Raw genomic sequence first — 20,970 nt, forward strand, 5'->3', positions numbered from 1 at the left:
TGTTTTTGTCATATAATTTAAATCATATGGTCTCTATTGGGGAAAAAGAACAGTAAATGTTTTGAAATTAAACCTATAGCTTACATCCTGTATCATACACTGCCTAAAGTGGATATTATATATGCATACGCACTGCTGTCTAAAGTCACATATTTTGCATTTTTCTATTATTTTCACTCTGCTTTTCCTTCTGTATGCTGAATCAACATTTTCTAGTAATCTTAAAGTTAATGTTTGGTCATGATATATGGGAAAGGAAAAACAAAAGATAGGATGTTAATGACAAGGAATGTGTGGCAGTGTGTCAATTAGATTTGATTGGAAAATAAGATTGATTAGCTACTACAATGCATCATACTGACTGTTCATACATAATTTACCTTGTGTTGTTGTGATATTTTTGATGTGAATTAAATAGTTTTTTAAATCAGGCAGAGTAGTAGCACTGTGGCTAAGGATCTGCACCTGTGGCTGGAAGGTTGTTGGTTTGTATCCCATGGCCAGCAGAGGAATCCTGAGCAAGGCCCTTAACCCCAACTGCCCCAGGGGCGCTGTATAAATGACTGACCCTGTGTTCTGACCCCAAGCTTCTCTCCTTGTCTGTGTGTCTCATGGAGAGCAAGCTGGGGTATGCGAAAAGACACATTCCTAATGCAAGAAATTGTATATGGCCAATAAAGAGATCTTTTTTCTTAGTCAATATAAGCTGTATTAAAATGGCTCAATTTGTTATAGTTGATAAACTAGTTGAGGCTTTGAGTAAATTGTTGACCTTTATAACATACAATATGTATGTACTGACTTCTGATTAGTTATTGGATGTCTAAGACTTTTTAATGGCAGCATACAGTAGGTTAGCTCAGGAGAGGCATCAGATAAATGGCATTCCATTTGAAAAATAAACCTAAATGTGGGACATTCAATTGCAAGGATACTCAATTGGGAGGAGGCTTTATTTACTGTATTTAAAAGCTATTAAAATATAGAGAAACTGGAAATCTGCCACATCACTCATCCAAGGAAAAGCCTCACTATTGAAAGGTTAAACATTGAAATTCTTCAAGCTGGGGTTTGCACTGGGCTTTAAGTTCAGGGAGAATCAGTGAGTGGAGAGAAAAGCTTTAAAGGAGAAGTAAACTCATACAGGACAAGTACAGCAGTAACTGAGTAAGGCTGTTCCTGTGGTAGAGAACCATCCAGATGATGTCATACAGGGTAGACAGAAGAATGAGGGAGGAGTTTTCTCTGGTTGCTTTGACTCCAATTGTCTTTTCCAGCTTCTTTTCACAACATGCAACATCATAACTTTTGTGAAAAATGCTACAGTAATTGTGCTTCTGTTTGTCTGTCTTTAATGTGAAAGTCTAGATACAGTATGGCAATGTAGGATTTTACACAAACACTGTTTTTGAAGATCATGTTAACTTGTGTATCTTTTCAACTTAATTCATTAGCCACACATACTGCATACATAAACTCTTGAGATTGTTTTGTGAGGATCCGGTTTTATTGTGATGTTCATCAAACCATAAAAATCACAGATTGTAGATGAAATCCCACTGTATATAGACATAAGTACGGCATCATTTTCAACAGCATATGATATCAATAAATTATCATAATGAGAGTTTGTAAATGACTGTGACATATACATTAGTCTTTGGTAAGATCAGATAACTTGGATTTATGGGACTTTTTTATTCGTTTGCTTGGTTAATTTTCCAAGAGCCCCCCTATGCTTGGAGGATGTTTAGCAAACACACGACGATTACTGCCATAGTAAAAGTTTATAATCTCTGAAATGTGCACTTCACCCAGGAGCACATAAAATACATAATAAATTTTTAAATCTCTACATAAATTGCTCATTTTTTTTCCCACCAGTGATGAATGTTCAGAAAGTTCCCAACATATCTCATCAATGGCACAGCAATGGAAACTCATGTGAAAATAAAATGCAGTGACAATACACTGCATTTTATACAGAGACTATTAGAAGTTCAGTATATTATTTTGGTTAGTGTTTTAATTTAAAAACAACATGTTTAATGAAATAAGTTAAAAATGTTTTTTTCTTTGAACTTCTAGAGTGAGAGCAGCTTACCTAGGATGGTATCAATCCATATCATCCAAGCTGTGACACCAATGCAGCACACAAGCTCAGATCCCAGATTCAAGCAAGCATTACAGTGTACTAAAAGCACAAGCCATATAGATATTTCATATCTAGCTAGAAAATGATATATCCCAGAAAAGTGATACACAGAGCCACCATGAAGTGATGCGAACAGAGATATATCCCTTTCGTTATTTTCAGAATTTAGGAATTTGAATAAGGAAGAGTTGCAGTCCTTCGATATGTGTTGACTGATCTTCAGGGCTTCTGTAGTTGCCCGTGAATGAACCAGAGCAGCAGATCTTGGGTAAAGAAGTCATTGCCATTGTTAACAACAGGGCTGTCCACATAGTGTTAGGTAAACTAACTTTGTGTGACAGTCCCTCATCCAGATTGGATAACGGAAAATAACTCTTCTGCCACTGATTCCTTCTGGCTGGACCGCCTTATGCAGAGTTCTGCTTTGATATACTGTACAGGAATCTCTCTTCAAACAATGTTTTGCCCCACCTTCATTCCAGGTAGCTGTGGATACTGTTTAGAAGGACTCATCATTTGGCTTACTCCTCAGAGCAATGACACCAGCTCTTCAGGAAACCACAATTGTAACCATTGTAAAGATGTCTTGATATTTCAGTTTACAAATACTGAGTGAATGAAATTAAGTTTGCTCTTCTAGTCTGAACTGGCTATGTACAGTAGAAAAAAATGTCTTGACCCACCCTCCAATCACCAACTTCAAATATGAACATACGAATGTTTATGAACAGGGGTCCTCAAGAGTATGTCCATCAACAATGGAACTCAGCTGAGCGCAGGTTGAGCTCCATGATTACAAGTTGAAACCTGGACCATGGCTTTAGTTTGCTGTGACAGGGCTTCCCTAAGGGGCAACATAGTGGTGTCTGAGCACTGCTGAGGCTAGGGTGAGATTAGTTAGCTAGCTCTAAGCAACACAGAAAACCCTGTGGCCTATGAAGAATTTATTGACTTAGTGCTATGAACGAGGGATGCACATGACATGTTAAAAGGCAAGTGGCTCAAAGCTGGGCTGATCAGAGCAGTCTCCCTATGCTTCCTTATTCTTCCCTGTGAGTGGTTGTGAGGTTTGTAGCTACAGAGGGAGATGTGATGAAACCCAAGCTGCTTCTTTTCCAAATCAGGTGCCATATGACAAAAACAACTGATGATTTTCAGTTTATAAAATCAAGAATATTTTCAACCAAGAAGGCAGACATTCCCATCGAGTTTTTTTTTCGAATCTAGCAGTGCTGTCTGATGAATGGATGTCAAAGCTGATCCTTCTCTTTCAGCATACAGATGTCATTCCGAAAGTAGGAACTCTGGAAAGTTTTGCTGGAAACAAGAACTCTTGCTGTGTCAAATCAAAATGATGTACAGGATAGAAACATGCTCTAGGAGGTTTATTTCTCCTAAGCAACTGCATCTAGTCTCTGGCTTGCCGGTGAAAGCAGAGAGCCATTTGCCTCCTTGGGTTATTGTGCTACAGCAAGCAAAGCACTTACTCAGTGCCCAGCCTTGCATACACTGAATAGTACATTAGTTTCAAAAGTAAATATTGTTTTACTGGCAATGTTTTTATAAAAATGTTCTTAATTATGTTCTGCTCTAATTGCCACCTGGGTTGTTCATGCTGCCAGGCACACTCTCTCTCTCTCTCTCTCTGTCCCTCTCTTTCACCCTGCATTGCCTGAAGGAGCAGAATGAGGCACTCTGACGTGTCTGACTGATTACTGTAATTCATAGACTTTAATTAGCTGCACAAACCATTAGCTACAATTAGACTTTTACAGAACACTCTGTGGCAGAAGCCTGCCTGAGGAGGCCATTCATCTGCTTGGTAGAGAAATAAGAGAGAGGGGGGCTGTGAGATGTGAGGGTATGGAAGAGATTCTCTTCAGAAAAGGTGTACGGGCAGTAAATGTAAAAAAAAAACTCGAATCAAAGCATTGAAAAGTAGCTTAAAATAAAATAAATGAACTACAGAGACCAATTAGAAAAACCTAAGGACAATTCATCCAGGTGGATGCTGCACATTGGTGGTAGTGGAGGGGAGTCCCCATTACCTGTGAAGTGCTTTGAGTGGAGTGTCCAGAAAAGCGTTATATAAGTGCAAGCAATTATTATTATGATTATGGTATGTTGTAATGTACCTTCAGAAGTATTGGTATATACTGTATATTCAAAAAGAACTATAATGTCTTGACCTTTTATGTTTAAACAGTTCTTGCATTTTTTTTAAATGGTTCTGCAATGCAAAACTGACAGCAGCAGGGGAGATTTGGACATAATGAGACACAGCACATGATTGGCCTGATAATGTGTTACGATGTTGCCATTTTTGTGAAAAAATAGGAATTACAAACCTTTTCAGAGTAGCAGGTAAGAGATATGACTAATCACTGCTGTATTCAAAGTGATTTTTACAATCAATTACAGAGCATACAAGTCCTCTTTACAAATTCCAATCCATTTTCCTTGCCATTTAAATTTTAGACCCCTGTGTGATCTTGTCATAACAAATACAGGCCAATGGGGTGCAGTGAGACGGGGGTGTCACATCTCAGATCTAATTAGATTTATCCCTTCAGGCTAGGTTATTTTATACAATTCAAAGTTCATTTTTTTACATTTGGATATTATCTAAAAAAAAGAAATCTTGCCTTACCTTGACAAAGGATCTGTTGCATTTGTAGCCAAGATAGTTCTATAGAAGGCTGTTTGTCATAAGTTTTGGATTTATTTTTAATATGAAATGGAATGTACTGTTTGAAATGTTTTTGAAAAGATTTATTTACTTTTGCAGGTCTATGTAGCAGGGTGTATATATATCTATTAACCAAGACTGTTATAATAAACATACTGTAAATGTGGACATATGCAAAAAAAAAATATATTTTTTATAAAAGATTTTTTATCTTTATGTTCCAGATATAAAATGTCTCACTATATCACACCCAGATACAGGTGAGTCACAATGACATGTCTTTTAATATTTTCTCATGTTTTCTGCTATCTACAGCTCCTGTCATAATTGACATGCCATAAAAGGGTGATTACCTTGTGTTAAACACCACCTAGCATGAAAACCCATTAAAGTTTCTAGTTTCTATCAATGAAATGATTAAATGAACCTTGGTGTCATCAGGTTCCACTCTTCCTTACAACAGATTCCTATTTTAATGAATTCACACTTTCTTGAAGCTGAATGAATGCTGATGCACAGCATCTTTGAATGTCTGTTCAACTGTAAGGTGAAGGGGGTGTTTATTTTTGAATAATGTACATTTCTTTCTTCAAGGCAAGTATAGGTTTGGGTGACATTTACCTAGAAATCTCCCCTAAAAGGAATGTTATGGCAGTGGGATATTGTTTAATCAAGGCATTTAGCCTGAAGCAGGGATATCAGAGGTGGGAAAGGCCTAACATTATCCCTCTTCTTTGGATATGGATTTTACAGAATTTGGTTACCTGGAGAATAACCATTGTCAGTGTCAAGTCAGGTGACAGATACAGGCCATCTTACTGAGAATTTTATCATCTGACGGGAAAAATTCAAGCAGGATTTCTTACTTTATCTTTTAAGTTGAGTGTGCTACAGTATGTTACTAAAAAGCGTAAAGTGGGCATTCAGACACTACTGTCTTTTCCTGACCTGCCTAATACCAAAATGTATTGGAATCAATTTCCTAAAATGTCCAACCATAAGTGGTTGATTTCAGTTGACAAAATACTGTATGTAAAACAATTCAACTGCTGCAGGAAAGTCTACACAGTTAAGACATTTTTTTTATTTTAGAAAAAAATAGAACTGTTTTAAGTAAACTTGTGTGCCCAAACTTACAGAAAATCTAAACAGAGCCAAAGTATGAATACTATAATCAGTGTAGGAAGCTGAGTGCTTTTTCCTTATGTTAGTGCTAAAAGTGGCTATTTTTGTCCTTTCATTGGAAGTTTCATTTTCAATATGTCCGTCAGTGTGTTTGGCTTTTTTTTCTTCAGTCTTAAAGTCTAGACAATCTAGTGTCTTGGTTTCTTTCATTTCCTTTAATAAATTTATCATTGTCATTGTCAGAGTGAAAATAAAGCACACAATTCTAGTGACAGAGAGCTAGGACAGAACACAGCGTATTGCAAGCTACCTGTAGGACTCTGAGAACAACCTTTAGTTTTGGACCAGCCTGTTACAGGACTGACTTTATTCAGTCAGTCTTGCTTCTCATTACATAGCAGTGTAAGTGCTGCCACTCGGCAGACAGACCCTTGCTAAGTCACGGTAAATCCTTTACTCAAATATTTATTTTATGCTCTATTTCTGTTTTTATATGTGTTATTTTGTCTTTTGGCACATGGATTTTTTTTCCTTTTTCTTTTGTGTGAGAAACTGCTCTCCCTGCTCTTTGAGAAACAACAAAAATCCATAATCCAGCACTGATATATAGAAATGGTAGAAGTCTGTAAGTCTTATTTCATAAGTACACAACTCATTTATATCTTCAGGTGGGTAGCTGCGTCAGCATGTGTAGGCTGCAAAGGAACAAGTAATAGGTTTATTCCATGCTGAAAAAAAGAAGAAAGAGAACACAACGTTCTTTTTTTCAGCATGGAATAAACCTATTACTTGTTAATTTATATCTTGTTTTGTTTTAGGTATTACCATTGTTATTGATATTACTATAGGTTTTCAAACACCTGGTACAGAGGGGCATGGGCCATTTGTACTTTTGGAAGTACAAATGATCTCAAGTGAAAAATACACCCCCCTCCCCCTCCTGATATTCACTAACTATCGGGCAGCTTTTGGTGGAGATCCCAGCAGTCTGTCAGCAGACAATTGAAAACTACACAGCTGGATGTAAACCTTAATGACAGAGGTACTGGATACAAATCATTATGTCATTGGGAAATAATTGTTTTATTCCTTTGTGACATCAAAGGAAGCGTTTGAGTAAACCCAATAATTTAATTTCGAGTTTGCAAAGATAAAGACATTAATTGTGTCAAGGCAAAGGCAAGGCACTAATATTAAGGATCAAGCAGAGATTAGCTCCATACTGAACTGAGCCTTCTTTGGGTATTTGAACAATATTAAAATACAGTACATAAAAATTTTATATATCATACATACATGAGCAGCTCTATATAAGTTTAGAATCACTGAATTAATAGGGGGGCATACTACAATATTTCTTTATACTACAAGAACAGCAATACAGTACTCCCTAATATATTAAATGGACTGTTGGGAGCTGACATTTCCAAAATATTCACTGTCAGCTTTTGTGAATTTGTGGTTTATAGCTAGGTAAATTTTCATTTGTAGAAATAATATAAATAAAATAAGTGAGGGAAGACGAATCAGAGAAAAAGGAAGGAACGGAGTGAGTTAACTCCTTTAGTGAGTATCTCAGTACAGATGCCTCTATTTTGTGACTGCTCTGATTGAGCAATTTTGACCCACTCCAGCGACTTAAGTAATCCAGTGTGTGCTGGAATTTTCAGCTGCAGGTTTCATGAATCAGTGTAGTGCAATTTATTCACTAACCTCTTGCCCTGGGATTTACACACTGCTCACACACTTTAACGGTAGTTGACAGTGTAACTCACAATTCCAAACAGGACCTCAATATAGGTTTGTGTACAGCATAGAACGTAAAATTATAAGAAAGGTTACAAATGAGAGAAGGCCATTTGGCCTATATAGCCAATTTAGTAGTTGGTACAGTAGTTAATTGATCTTATCATCTCATCCAGCTGTTTGTGAATGAACACAGGGTATAGGCTGGGTAGCGTGTTCCAAACGTTTACAACCCTTTGAATAACAAAGTGCTTAATGGTTTTGGTTTTAAATGAATGTTGACATTCCACTTGTGCCCTCTGGTTTGTATTTCACAGTTCATTTTAAAGAAATCTACTGGGCTGACTTTGCTATTGCCTTTGAGACTTCAAGGTGAAAAAGGTTCAGTTAATGTGACCTGTCAGTGTAGGACATTCCCTTCAAACCAAGGACGGATCTGGTAGCTCTTCCCTGAATAGATTCCAGAGCAGCAATATCTTTTCTGTAACATGGTGACCAAAATTGTGCACAGCATTCTACGTTTTAACATAAAATCCATTGACTTCGAAGTCCATCCATCCATTTTCCAACCACTTTATCCAAAACATGGTCACAGGGGAGAAGAGCCTAGAAACAGGTGCAAGGCAGATAACAATCTAGATGAGATGCCAGTCCATTACGGGGTTCAAACAGGCACAAAAGAATACAGTACACACTTTGACTTTGAACTGCCACTATGGATTTAGATCAGCAGATGGAAACCACTGTGGCTTTCATATGCTACTCTGCAAACAGGGCAATGTAAGTCACAGGTATCACTAATGCAAGCCAGACAAACAGTACCACTCCACCATGTGCTTCTTAAGAAGGAGCCCTAGTTATAGTTGACTCTTACTGTAGGAGAGATTCTAACCAGCCTATGGCGCCCAGCATGCATTTCCAAATCAACACTTTTATTGCCACAGCCGCTGCTCAACCAACTATGTACCCCAAATAATATTGCAGAAATTCCCCCTAGCCTGCCCTTGCAGAGGCTGTAACAGGAGATCACTGAATTTATTAACTTTCCTTAGCACACGGGCATGGTAGTCACTGAGAGGAGGTTTAGGAAGGAGGGCTTGGAGAGAAGTAACGGCGACCACAGCACAGTTTGGGGTGGCATGAAAGAGAGAGATAAAAAGGGGGGAGGGGTCCTTTTACAGAGGCAGGGAGAGAGGAAGTGACCTTGCAAAAAAAAGAGAGAAGAGGTCAGAGTTCAGAGACTGCTAGACAGACTGCTACATGCAGGATTGCCTTACAGACAGACTGCAGGATTTTTCCATTTATTGTGAATGCTTATGGAGGATTTTGGAAGCTTCCATCTACTGTACATCATGTACAGCTACTATGCAGAATCTAGCAGTAAATCCATTAATTCAGCATTCTGTTAATTGTAAATGCAAATGCGGTTTAGGAAGCAAAAAAACAGCACTTTTTAGGGGTATTCTTTTATCATCAATTTGTAACTTGCAAAAGTGATGAAGTACTTACCGTGTACTCCAGATTTCCAGGTGCACAAAATAAAAACATTCTCAAAATATCACAAATATCTCCTAGGAGCCTTGTCAGCAACTAAACCTTGTGCTGTTGCATTTAATATAGGTTAAATTGAATGTATTTTTATGTATTTTCCCCTTTTTTAAGGGTGGAGACAGACCACCTATTGTAATTTTGTGGTGACAAGAAGTCTCTATTTAAATGGCTAGGGCCCCTGTAGAATGTGTGACATCTGTGAACTGCCTGAGTTGCAGTTGTGCTGTGGTGCAAATGGGATGCAAGTCTTCTAGGAACACCAGACATGTGATGTATGCTAGAGATTAATATCCAGCTGCATGGAAAGCACGAAACTACCACACAAAGGCAATTTTTTTGAACCAGTTCCTTGTTGTGGACACAGGTGGTGGTTTTACTGTTTACTGTAAATGCTATGTTTCAGTAGCCATTTTCAGCACAACTATTTATTTTTCTGCACTGTGCCTCTGTACTAATGTGTGGATTTGCACACTAACTTACACTTTCCATTTTCCAATCCAACATAAATTAGTAAAAAAGGATATAACCATACCACTGAGTCTAGTTGCATTCTCCCCCTCTTCTCCACAGTAACTTGATATTCTGACCAACCTCAGCCTGTGAAATATGGTATGAGTCACAGAATCAATGACTATTACTCCACTCTGATTTGATGATGACTGTTCAGATTGTAAACAGCACCACACCCTGTCATTCCATCGGGTGTTAGTGCACATTATACTGTAGATAGTCATTCCTACCTTTGAAGTCATATTAAGTAGTATTACTTCAAAGTGTGATTTCTAGATGGACCTCTAGTACTCAAGAAGGGGCTGTGATAAGAAAAATAAACCTCTTTTCCTGATTTAGTTTCATTCTGTTTTGCAATTGATTATTATTTATATTTAATGTGTGTGTGACACATTAACATTGACATTGAGAATCAAAATGAAATGTTATTTCAAACCATCAATTATACCTACATACTGTATTTCTAAAGGTACATTTTGCCTTGAGTCACAAAAGACACCACTGTATCTTGACAATGAATAAAAATTTGATTTAATCACTTTTCCCATGAATTAATTAAGAAACTTAATTTGTTCTACATACGTGGAATTGGATACCAGTGCCGTAGTTGTTTAAACTAGCAGACAATATACAGTACATATCCTGCTTGTATTGTGTGTAGTAAAACTCCTTTTCTTCTAATTCACGGTTGGATTTCAATGAATGACAAACCTGGACAAAAGGCACAGACAGTCCCAAAAGAGGAGGATATTCTCATTGTTACATAATAAAAATAAATTTGAAATACATTTGAAAGTGAAAATAGAATATTTATCAATATTTGCAGTGCAGATTTCTAGGACAAATGTAATTACAATCTCAAAGACAAAGCTCTGAAGTTTGACTGAATCTGTTTGGCTCCCTGATTGGCCCCTGTTGTAGCTGTATGAGACTGATCAGTATTATTGAACATATTAATACAGGTGCAGCCTGAAACGTATTTGTAACCATCTATGATGCTTTTTGTTATTCTTTCTTAACCTTGAAATGTGCCCATCAAAATAAAAGACTTTAAAAGGGAGCTAACAAGACAGAACGATTTCTGCAAATCAGACCAGCTTTCAGTAATCAATACTGAATTTGGGTTTGTGGCTCTTTTTTAAATGAAAGTGTCAGTTTTATGACACTGTCACACTATCCAAAGGTAAAACATCATGTCTTTCTTCTCGAACTTTGTCTGGTCTAGAACAGAAGATGAAATGTTCTCCACTGGTCCTCAAAGACCACTTTATAAACAGGAAACCTGAAATCCCTTTGTTTTCCTTTCTAACACCTGTCCAGGTCCATATTAGCATATCATCTGAGGCTGCAGCATGCATTATTATCAAACCCTGCTCTTCATAACACACAGTATCCTTTCCTATTCTTCAGGGCCTACTACTTTATACATCTTTCACCTCCATCTGTCTGAAACTCAGCAGCGCTCAGAGTGAGCTGGAATCCCTCTATCTCCTAGTCCAGACTTGGCACCTTCTGTGGAAAATGATCAAGGCAAAAGTCTGTTTACCAGAGTGGACAGTGTGCCAAGCCTCCTGCTCCCAACAGCAGATGTCATTCTGTTGTTTCCAGGCTGCTGTGCATTAAGAGAGCTCCAAAGCATTGCGTACTGTGCTTCCATGAGCTGGTGGTGCTTCTTCATCACCATCAGGATGAACTGATGTGAGCAGCGCCTTGTATTTGTGCAATAAGGCTCGTTTGAATTTAAGCATAGTTCATTTTCTGACCAGTACAATTAAATATGAAGGCAAAAACTAGACCAGGTTTTTAAAATATGCTCAGTTCATTTGATATCAAACATGATCTCTTAATTTAAAGAAAGAAGAGCAAAGCACTGTATTATTAAACAGGCAAAAACTAATTCAGTGTTAAAATAGTGAAACTCCAGTACATGACAAAGTGTTAGAGCAGTGATTCAAGTCCTGAACCCATAACTAGAAGGTGGTGGGCCCAAACCAATGGCTGGACACTGCTGTACTTCACTCAGATTGATCAGTAAAATCTGCAGCTGTATAAATTGGTAAAAATGTTAGTTTGCTTTGAATAAAATGTGTCAGGGGGGACATTAAAAAAAAATGTACAAATTGTAGGATTTCTTTAAATTTTGAATCTATTTTTTATTACACAGTAGGTACCACCATTTTAAAATGTCTCTCAGCTACAACTCCTAAACATTCATTGTAGAATGAGGACTTGCTCTTACTCTCCCACCTGTAATAGTCAATCTTTTTAGTTAACTTGCACATTGTTTGGAAGGAGGACTTCCACTTGGAGGACTGGAACACACCTCACTGGCTTCACTACAGGCTGGAAGGGGCCTGTAGCACCTGACAGCAGTGTTATTGCCTTCTAGACTACTCATCATATTTCAGAAGCTATGCAAGACTGGGCCAGGTCAGTACTGAGATGAGACTCCTCAGAAGAACAAAGCAAATTTAAAATACCCCCCTCAGGGAACAGAAATCTTTTGTACTATAGGATAAAAAAGTTTTTCTTTTCATTTTGCAAAAGAACATTTCATCATAATGATAGTGATTCATTAAGAGCAACGTGACGATAGTTCAACAATTTTTGTCGAGATCAGATAACGGATGCAAGAGAATGAATAACAGTAAGAAACAGGACACACATGCTCGCCCTGAGTGTCCCCTGGCCTGACAACATGCCTGCCTGTCTTTATACTGGTGACAGTGGAGGAGAGAAGTTACATACAATAACTAGCTACACATGCCTCGATTTGAAGGTTAGTTCATCGGGGAATTTAGACCAAGCAGTGGTGGCCCAGTAGGAGAAGCCATCCTTGACTTTTATGCCATGAGAAGGTTCTCCCCCAAAAGTGTGGCTGGGGCTGAAAACTTTCAAATATTTTTTTAAAACCATTGCTCTATATGGCCAATGTAGAGCGGGGTCTAATTATAGATGAGGGTTGGGACAACCATCCCACAGAAAACCAGCACACTGTCACAAAGTACATACTCGTGCACTAATTGATACCACGCTCCTGCCTAGTTAAACCCTCTCTCCTCAATCCGTCCGCAGATCAGATCACAAGGCATGTATGAGACCTTAAGTGATGTTGCTGTTCCACACAATGTCTAATATCTTCCTCGCTTATCGTTGTTGTTCTACTTTTAGATTCTTTGACACCAAACAACTGATCAACAGCACTTTTACACAGTTCTTTACGCAACATCAGTTTTTTCTTCTAAGCAGGTCACAGATCTCGATCACTAGGGAACACTCAATTCTCCACCTTTTCTCATGTGTTAAGGGTGGTAACGGTAAACAATATTTTATAAGAGTTCCTGGCATTTAAAATGCTCCCTTTAAGTATATATTCAGAGAATTAAACACTGGAAGAATTAATATTCTTTTGCAAGTATGAGAAATCACCATTTCTCACATTTGAACTGAAGGTCCGACTGTCTGTTCATTTCCTGACGCTAATTACACTACTGTTTATGCAAAAACTTACACCTTAATGAAAATACTGGTTGTGTCAATGTCATTTACTTTATTTTTTTTCACGCTCAGTGTTGCTTTTTTTTATAAGTAAAACTAAATAAAGCAGAATACAAGCCATGTTTTGCAGGTGGGTTTACCGACCAAGCAATCTCAGATTACCTACAGTACTGTATATCTGAGCAATTAAACAGCAATTGATTGGACTGGTCTGAGGAGCTGAAAGTCATCCTGAACTGTTTTAGAAGAATCTACTGGAGGATGACTGTTTATTGTTCTGGCTCACTACTTTATTTTCAGTGCAAGAAGACTGGAGACTTTGTTCAGGAAATGAGGAAAAGAGACTGCAGGTGTTAACTTGAGTGTCTAGAGTAAATCCTTCAGCAACAGAACACAGCAAGCATTGATCATTGCTCATTTCTCTATCTACTGCACAATAAGTCCCCTATTTAAAAAATATGGCAGCAATGGTACGTACTGTAGTTTAAGTCTAACCCAACTCATGAATCAATACCAAATGTGTACTTCCTGGGTGTGAACTTGATAGAATCTGATAGCTGAACAATAATGTATAACTAATTGAAAAGCTTAGAAGCAAGAATACAATTTCAGAATCTAATTATTATTATTAATAATAATAATCCCCAGATACCATTTTGAAGGCCACATTCTGTAACTTTATTACAACAGTGGCTTCAGATTAATGACAAACTAACCAAGGCTCAAGGCTTAAATATTAAAGTAGACTTAAAAAAACAAGAGTAAAAGTTTTGCGTGAAGCATTTAACAGAGAAGTGCACATCCATAAGCCAATTACTTTTGCTTTTGCTTGCTGCAGTGGCCTCTCAAGTTATACTGCCCATCAAGACATAATCCCAGGCTGTCCTGGAATGGCAGTGTTTGCAGAAACCCACACTGGAGAGCTGTGCTCCAGTCACAGGCAGGTCGAGTCAGATCAAGCCTGCAAATCTGTAAAACTTATCCTGACAAGCAACAGATGTGCACCAATTGTTCAAATCATAGAATTGTTCTACACTTGAAAACAGACAAGATTTTTAAAATGACCCTAAAGCCCTTGCAATAAATCAAACTATATACTGTAATTCTCAAGAAAACAGTGAAGTGCCTTCAATGTAACACAGTTTAGCACAAGAATCATTTGAACAGTTCCTGTTTGCCTTTTCTGCTAGTACCAATTTGACTGAGAGCAGCAAGGTTTGATTTTTAATCACCGTTAAACAAGTATGAGAAAAATGTAAAACTGTAAAGTATCAGAACAAAAAACAAATGCATGTGTAGTTTTTTTTTTTACCAATACATCACATAGTGTATTGACATTCCCACAGCTGCAATTTAATTGAAGGCAAATTGCTTAATCATAAATAAATAACACCACCTTTTGGAAGATGCTGAGAGTATGCATATATTTTTTATCTTCGATGTGCATGCTGCTGAGATACTGTTTTAACATTGGAGTGTGCTTTCTATTTGGAATATATATTTTTTAAAAAACAGGATACTCTTTAATCAACAAACATTTTTTCATTCCTTGAAATTCAGTGTGAATGACCTTTCAAAAAGCCCAGCTGTTTGGGAGCTTCCCCTTTTCCACAGTGGTTCAGTGTGTGATGTGCCAGGTGAGCCCTGCACCTGTGCCGCACCTCCACCTCATGTTTTGGTTGTGTTGCTCTAAAGATTGGCATGCGGTTCACAAGGGAAAATGCAGAAAATTGAAATGGGGTTGATTAATCTCACTGACCCACAGCAACTGCTGCTGGGCAATCTCACAGGTCAGGATAGGAAACTGTATTAAATTTGTTACCATGCATGCTTCCTATTTACGACGTGAGTATGAAAATGAGACTGAATTATCGTGGAATCGGTAAAACAATATCTCGTTTCTATATTTCAGCATGTGTATGACAAATTAATCTTGTCTTCCAGCCTGTAGAAGTTAAATGTACAATTTAACTTCTGAAAAAAAATTAAATATTTCGTTTGCAGTCGTGGACTCGCATTAGTGCAAAACATGAGCAGGACTGTGTCTATTTTCGCTATGTAATTTTATTATTGATCTTTTTTCTTTTATACTGTATGTGAGTTACGCTATTGATATCCAATGATTCAATACACAAGGTGGCTGGTTTCTGGTGTACACTTGGGGATTTCTGAAAGACCTCATAAATAATGAAGAGGTTATTCAATTGTGAAATAATCCATTGTCTATGGGTTCTCACACATGCATAAGAACAACACCCTCATGCCCCACTGATGAAGCAGGCTGGCATTTCATTCCTGGTTCATTGTCAGTGTGGGATGTGAAAGCCAGGAAGATCTTGCATACAATCAGTGGTTAGGAATTTTTTGTGGATTCTAGCTTCAAAACATCCATTAATGTTTGATAGTGAGGGGATCCAACTCAGTCTTTCTGCTTTCTCGCTTGGTCATGAGAAGGAAATAATTTGCCAAGGTTATTGGTAGTTCTTCAACTTACGATTAGGATCTAACTATAAATTACCAGATCTTAATCAGATGTTTCTACGTAATATATCCATCCGTCTCCTAACTGCTCCATCCAATGAGCCGGAGCCTATCCCTGCAAGCAATGGGCAGAAAGCAGAATACACCCTGCATGGCAAGCCAGTCCATCACAGGGCACACACAGATGGAAACATGCACACACACTCACACCAGGGCCACTTTTTCCAGAAGCCAGTTAACCTACCTGTTTAGAACAGGTTTATTCCATGCTGAAAAGAAAGAGACAACGTTTTGGACATGGATCATTCTTCAGGTGTGAGGGAGAGGAAAACAGGCATTTTAGGAAGCAAGGTAGAACAAAAAATGGAGTGGAGAGGAGGCGGGAGCAGGAGAGAAACAGTATCGACACTCAGGTGGTGTGAAGTTAAGTGAGGTTTGAAGTCAATGCCTGCAAATGAATAGAGAGGATTAGAAGGAAACGAGTCTGTTGTTGAGAGAAGGGTGAAGGTGTGATCCTAGTTTTAGGATAATTTTGTTTTTTCTGTAGTGGGGGTTCCGAACACCCTCTGTGAGAGCGCAGATGGAGGGGTCAGTATCATGGCTGTTAGAAGTGAAATAGGAATCTACGGGTTTGGAGAGTTCCTCACAGCCCTGACGTGTTCCCCAAAATGGTTTCCCAGTCTCTTTTCTATCTCACCAACATAAACAGCTGGGCATTTTCTGAAAGAGATGCAGTAAATAAGGTTGCTGGAAATAAGCCATAGTGCACCAGAATGCTCACCACAGATCAGCTATCAAGAGGGACGAGAAGAGAGTGATGAAGCCAATTCATGGACAGGGATTATTAGGAGGCCACGATTTTTAAGGGCCAAGGGGACATTTTGGCAGGACACTGGGGTTATACCCCTACACTTTTGAGAAATGCCCTGGATTTTAATGACCATAGAGAGTCAGGACCTCGGTTTTACATCTCATCTAAAGGATAGCACCTTTTTACATTACAGTGTCCCTGTCACTATACTGGGGCATTAGGACCCACATAGACTGCAGGATAAGCACCTCCTGCTGGTCCCATTAACACATCTTCCAGCAGCAACCTAGCCTTTCCCAGGAGGTCTCTCATCCAGGTACTGACCAGGCTCACACCTGCTAAGCTTCAGTGGGTTGCCAGCTGTGAGTTTCAGGGTAATATGGCTGCTGGTGGAGAGTAGTCCTTTTAAGGATAGTAATCCTATGCCTTTTTGTGATCAATAAAAGCACTTCCATTACCACTCATCTATGTGATTATTGCCTGCATTCCAATTCTTACAGGTGATGCAGTGAGTTCTGTTGCTGGGAAAAGTGCCTGGTGTGGATGATTGTTGTGTGCAATCAAGGGAGCTATGAACAAAAAGGTTACGCAGATTAGGTGATCGGGGAAAAAAGGGTACCAGTGGAGGAACCATCCTGTAAGATGAGAAGTGTCACAGTAATGATTCAGTAACAAGAACAAGTTTATTCCATGCTGAAAAGAGAAGAAACACAACGTTTTGGTTGTGGAGCCTTCTTCGGTTGTGAGCAATGATTCAGTATTTTAAGTGTCTTTTCTACTATTGCTTCTTAACGTAAAACAATAATTTAAGTTTCTTATCTGTGATTCCAGTCTTTTGAATGCAAAATTAGAACTTTCTGAACTTTGAACTTTGGGGCACGTGCTTAAAGGAAAAAAAAACTTCCAAACTCCTTCTGCTGTCAGCTTTGATTTAATGGAAACCACATGAATGTTGCCTGATATATAAAAGTTCACACAGACCTTTTGCTCACACTGTGGAAAACAAAAAAGCAAAGTACCTAGTGGTCCGATTGGCATTTCCTAATATGCCTCCAGTGTAAGATTGGGAAAATTCAATATATTTGCTTTTTTTATCCTTTCAATAAAATAAATAACATACTGTACAGTTCTGCCCCTCCAGGGCTGAAGTGATCCCAGAGAGTGGTGCTTATTTGAGGTCAGCGAAGCGATGCCCTCCAGAATGCTGCCTGGCATTTGATGATACGGTCCGCAGCAGGAAGGAATCAGCGAGTGGAAAATGCCTTTCTGAGTGCTCAGACTCCATCTCGTCTTGCTGTGCCATGGGGAGAAGGCACCATCCCTGGAGCGAGAAATCACCTATTCTCACTGCAACATGCTATTCCTTCTTGTCAGGACGAGCTCTGATAATGTCATCTGGATCACAGCACTTTCATTTCCTCTTACCTTTTTAATGGAGGTCACCTGAAACCAAACGGGGCTCAGACAAGGAAACTTTCCGATTTGTCCTCTGAAACAAAGGCAAGAAGTACACTGAGCATTTTAGCATTTCACAGGAAGGAGAACTGGCTCTATCCAATCGACAGTAAGCTACCTAACCATTTATCAACCCAACAGAGGCAGCAATATACAGTATAACTAATCTCATGTGAATATCAATCAAAGCTGTGTCAAATTTTAAAAATGTTAACCTCAGAAACTTGCAGATATTATAACAAAACCATTCACACATTGAATTTTTCTTTCTTATTTTTATCTTCAAGATAGTGCCAATAATGGCAGAATACAAATTACAGTGCTTGGAGAACAAAACAAAAGTTTGGAAATGAAATGGTGTTCTGCTCATTACTGATTGGTTTGAACTGCTTTAGTTTAATTTCAAGATAAACAGTAACTTTCTGTAACATTCGTAAAACAATGTCAAGGCTCTGCAATCAGAAACATTCATAATTTAAAAAAAATTAAATGCAATTTGAATTTTATGTAATTGAAGTGTAAATCTTGTGACTTTAATATGACATTGCTCCTAAAATAACCTGAGCTTGGCCACTTGACTGCAGGCTGGGACAGAAAACAGTGTTTGAATGACTTTAGAGTTCTGTAGCATCCCCTGTGTACTAGGTGCAAAAGTTGCATCATGTAAGGGTGAAACTAACAGTTCAGAAGAAGAATTTCTAAAAGCTTAGAATAACAGCAGTTATTGAGAAATTACACACCATTACTGCAAGTGGGCAATGTGGAGTAACGGTTAGTTGTGACACTTGTTTTCTCCCTGAGTAAGATACTGCAGACCTTACCAGCACATAAGCAGTTCACCTGTGCTACTGAGGCTTGACAAGGATATGAACTGACTAGACTCATTAAGACATCAGTACATATTAGTTATATAATTCATTACTAATTGTGAACATTTGTAATTTTTTGAATAAGGTATTTATGAATGAACTTGGATAAAATATGGTCAATTAATCAGTATATAGAAAAGTAAAATGGCCTCCAGATTGGAATATGAGGAGACAAATAGGATCTGAATGATGCCATGTATTATTATGTCATCTTCATAAGTCATCTGGTGGTTGTATCACATTAATAAAGGGAAACACCATACAGTAACAGATGGTCTGCGTACATCACTGGCACAGAAGCTATTTATTAAATATGTTATTAATTATTTTATTCATTAAGCTTTCTGATGTTAATTTTGGACTAGATTAGAACTGAGATATGTACCCTTAACCTCACAATGTCAAATACAATTTTATGACAAAAGGAGTCTGTGCAATAATTAGATCCTATGTCCCAGGAAAATTTGGCCTCAGCAGCAGACCAAGAAAAAGCTTTAGTTTTAGCTGGTTACTTTAAGGAAAGTATCCAGTCTACTGTCCCTGCCATTTTCTTGTGTCAATCTCAGTTCCAAAATGTACAGCTTTTGAAAATGTATGAAATAAACTGCCAAACATACAGTAGTTATGGAAGAAAAGCCATTGGTACATTTCAAGTAATGAGATTTGTAAAGTTTGAAGAGTTCAAATCACATATGCCAAGATATTGATATTGAAAATTATAAGCAATACAAGGGCAGCACAGTGGAGCAGTGGTGCTGTTTTATAGTACTGGGACTCTGGGATCAATTCCTGGGATGCTATCTGCATGGAGTTTGTATATAAACCCCCGTATTCTCCTGGGTTTCCTTCAGATGCTTCCTGCCAGAGTCCAAGGACAAAGTAGTAGGCAAATTAGCTTCTGGAAAATTGGACCTGGTGTGAGTGTTTGTGTCTGGGTGTATCTCACCTTGCACGTGTTGCTTGCAGGCTTTGACCTGAATTGGATGAATTGTTTAGAAGTCAGGCTTACATCCAATCAATTTTATGGTGACTCCTCCTATTAATGAGCCCTGACTAGCTCTGTTGGTAGAGCATGAGACCCCTAATCTCAGGGTAGTGGGTTTGTGTCCCATGTTGGCTGCAAGGTTCTCTAATAACCCACACTGGGCAGCAGCAGTATGGAGTGGGGTTGGAGGCAGAGGATCACATTTCTGTGACAACGGCAACAAGGCTAAACTATCTGCATGGAAGAAAGGCATGGCAATCTACTTCCGTATCTTGTCACGAAAACTCTATTAATAGTGATGGGGGGACTATCCATAGAGTCGCCATGAGTCTCCAACGACTCGACGGCACTCATCCCATCACCTCCAATTAAAGTACTCATACTTTCAGATTTAGTCTTGGAAATTGAAGGAAATATTTTAACTGTAGGTAAACTGTACTGTACTGTAAACTGTTAAACTGAAACTGTAGGTTTTTTGCATACACCACATAAAATGCTGTAGGCAAGCTTCAGTGAAAACACAACAGATTGAGGTTTTCTCCCTGAGGAGTATGGGGTTCAGCCCAGTTCTGATCAGCTGTCTTTTAAATTGGGTCCTTATTCATCTTGTAATACAGCCTGATGTGTCATCTGCCCAAACAAGTATTGCCCTGCATAGAGGTGTCATGCATCATCCAATCTAGCTGGTGGGAGAGGGTTGTGCACTTAGAATCAATAGATTTAAACCACAAAACTAAACCTCTTCCCAGTGCTAGATGCTAGGCCCCTCAGAAAGCTATCCTGTGACAATGGGACAAATGCAGTTTGTAGTGCGTAGTAAGGAAATCATAAATGCATTAACTGCATTATTCCTTTCAGAATATGCATGAATTTCCTATATACCAAATTAATATAAACCATATAAAAAGAACATTTTCATATTATCAAGACATTATTCAATAGGGAATGCTTAGTAGCAGGAAGAACCTTTTTGTCCACCTTTCTGCTTTTGATGGGTGTCTTTGACATTGGTCTTATTTACAGTAATTGAGTACTAGATAGATACTGTAGGTATCCAAAAAACAAAGAAAATACATGCATACAGCATGTAAAGCA

Source organism: Atractosteus spatula, chromosome 3, assembly GCF_055471065.1.
Source record: "Atractosteus spatula isolate fAtrSpa1 chromosome 3, fAtrSpa1.hap1, whole genome shotgun sequence".
Classification (NCBI taxonomy): domain Eukaryota; kingdom Metazoa; phylum Chordata; class Actinopteri; order Semionotiformes; family Lepisosteidae; genus Atractosteus; species Atractosteus spatula.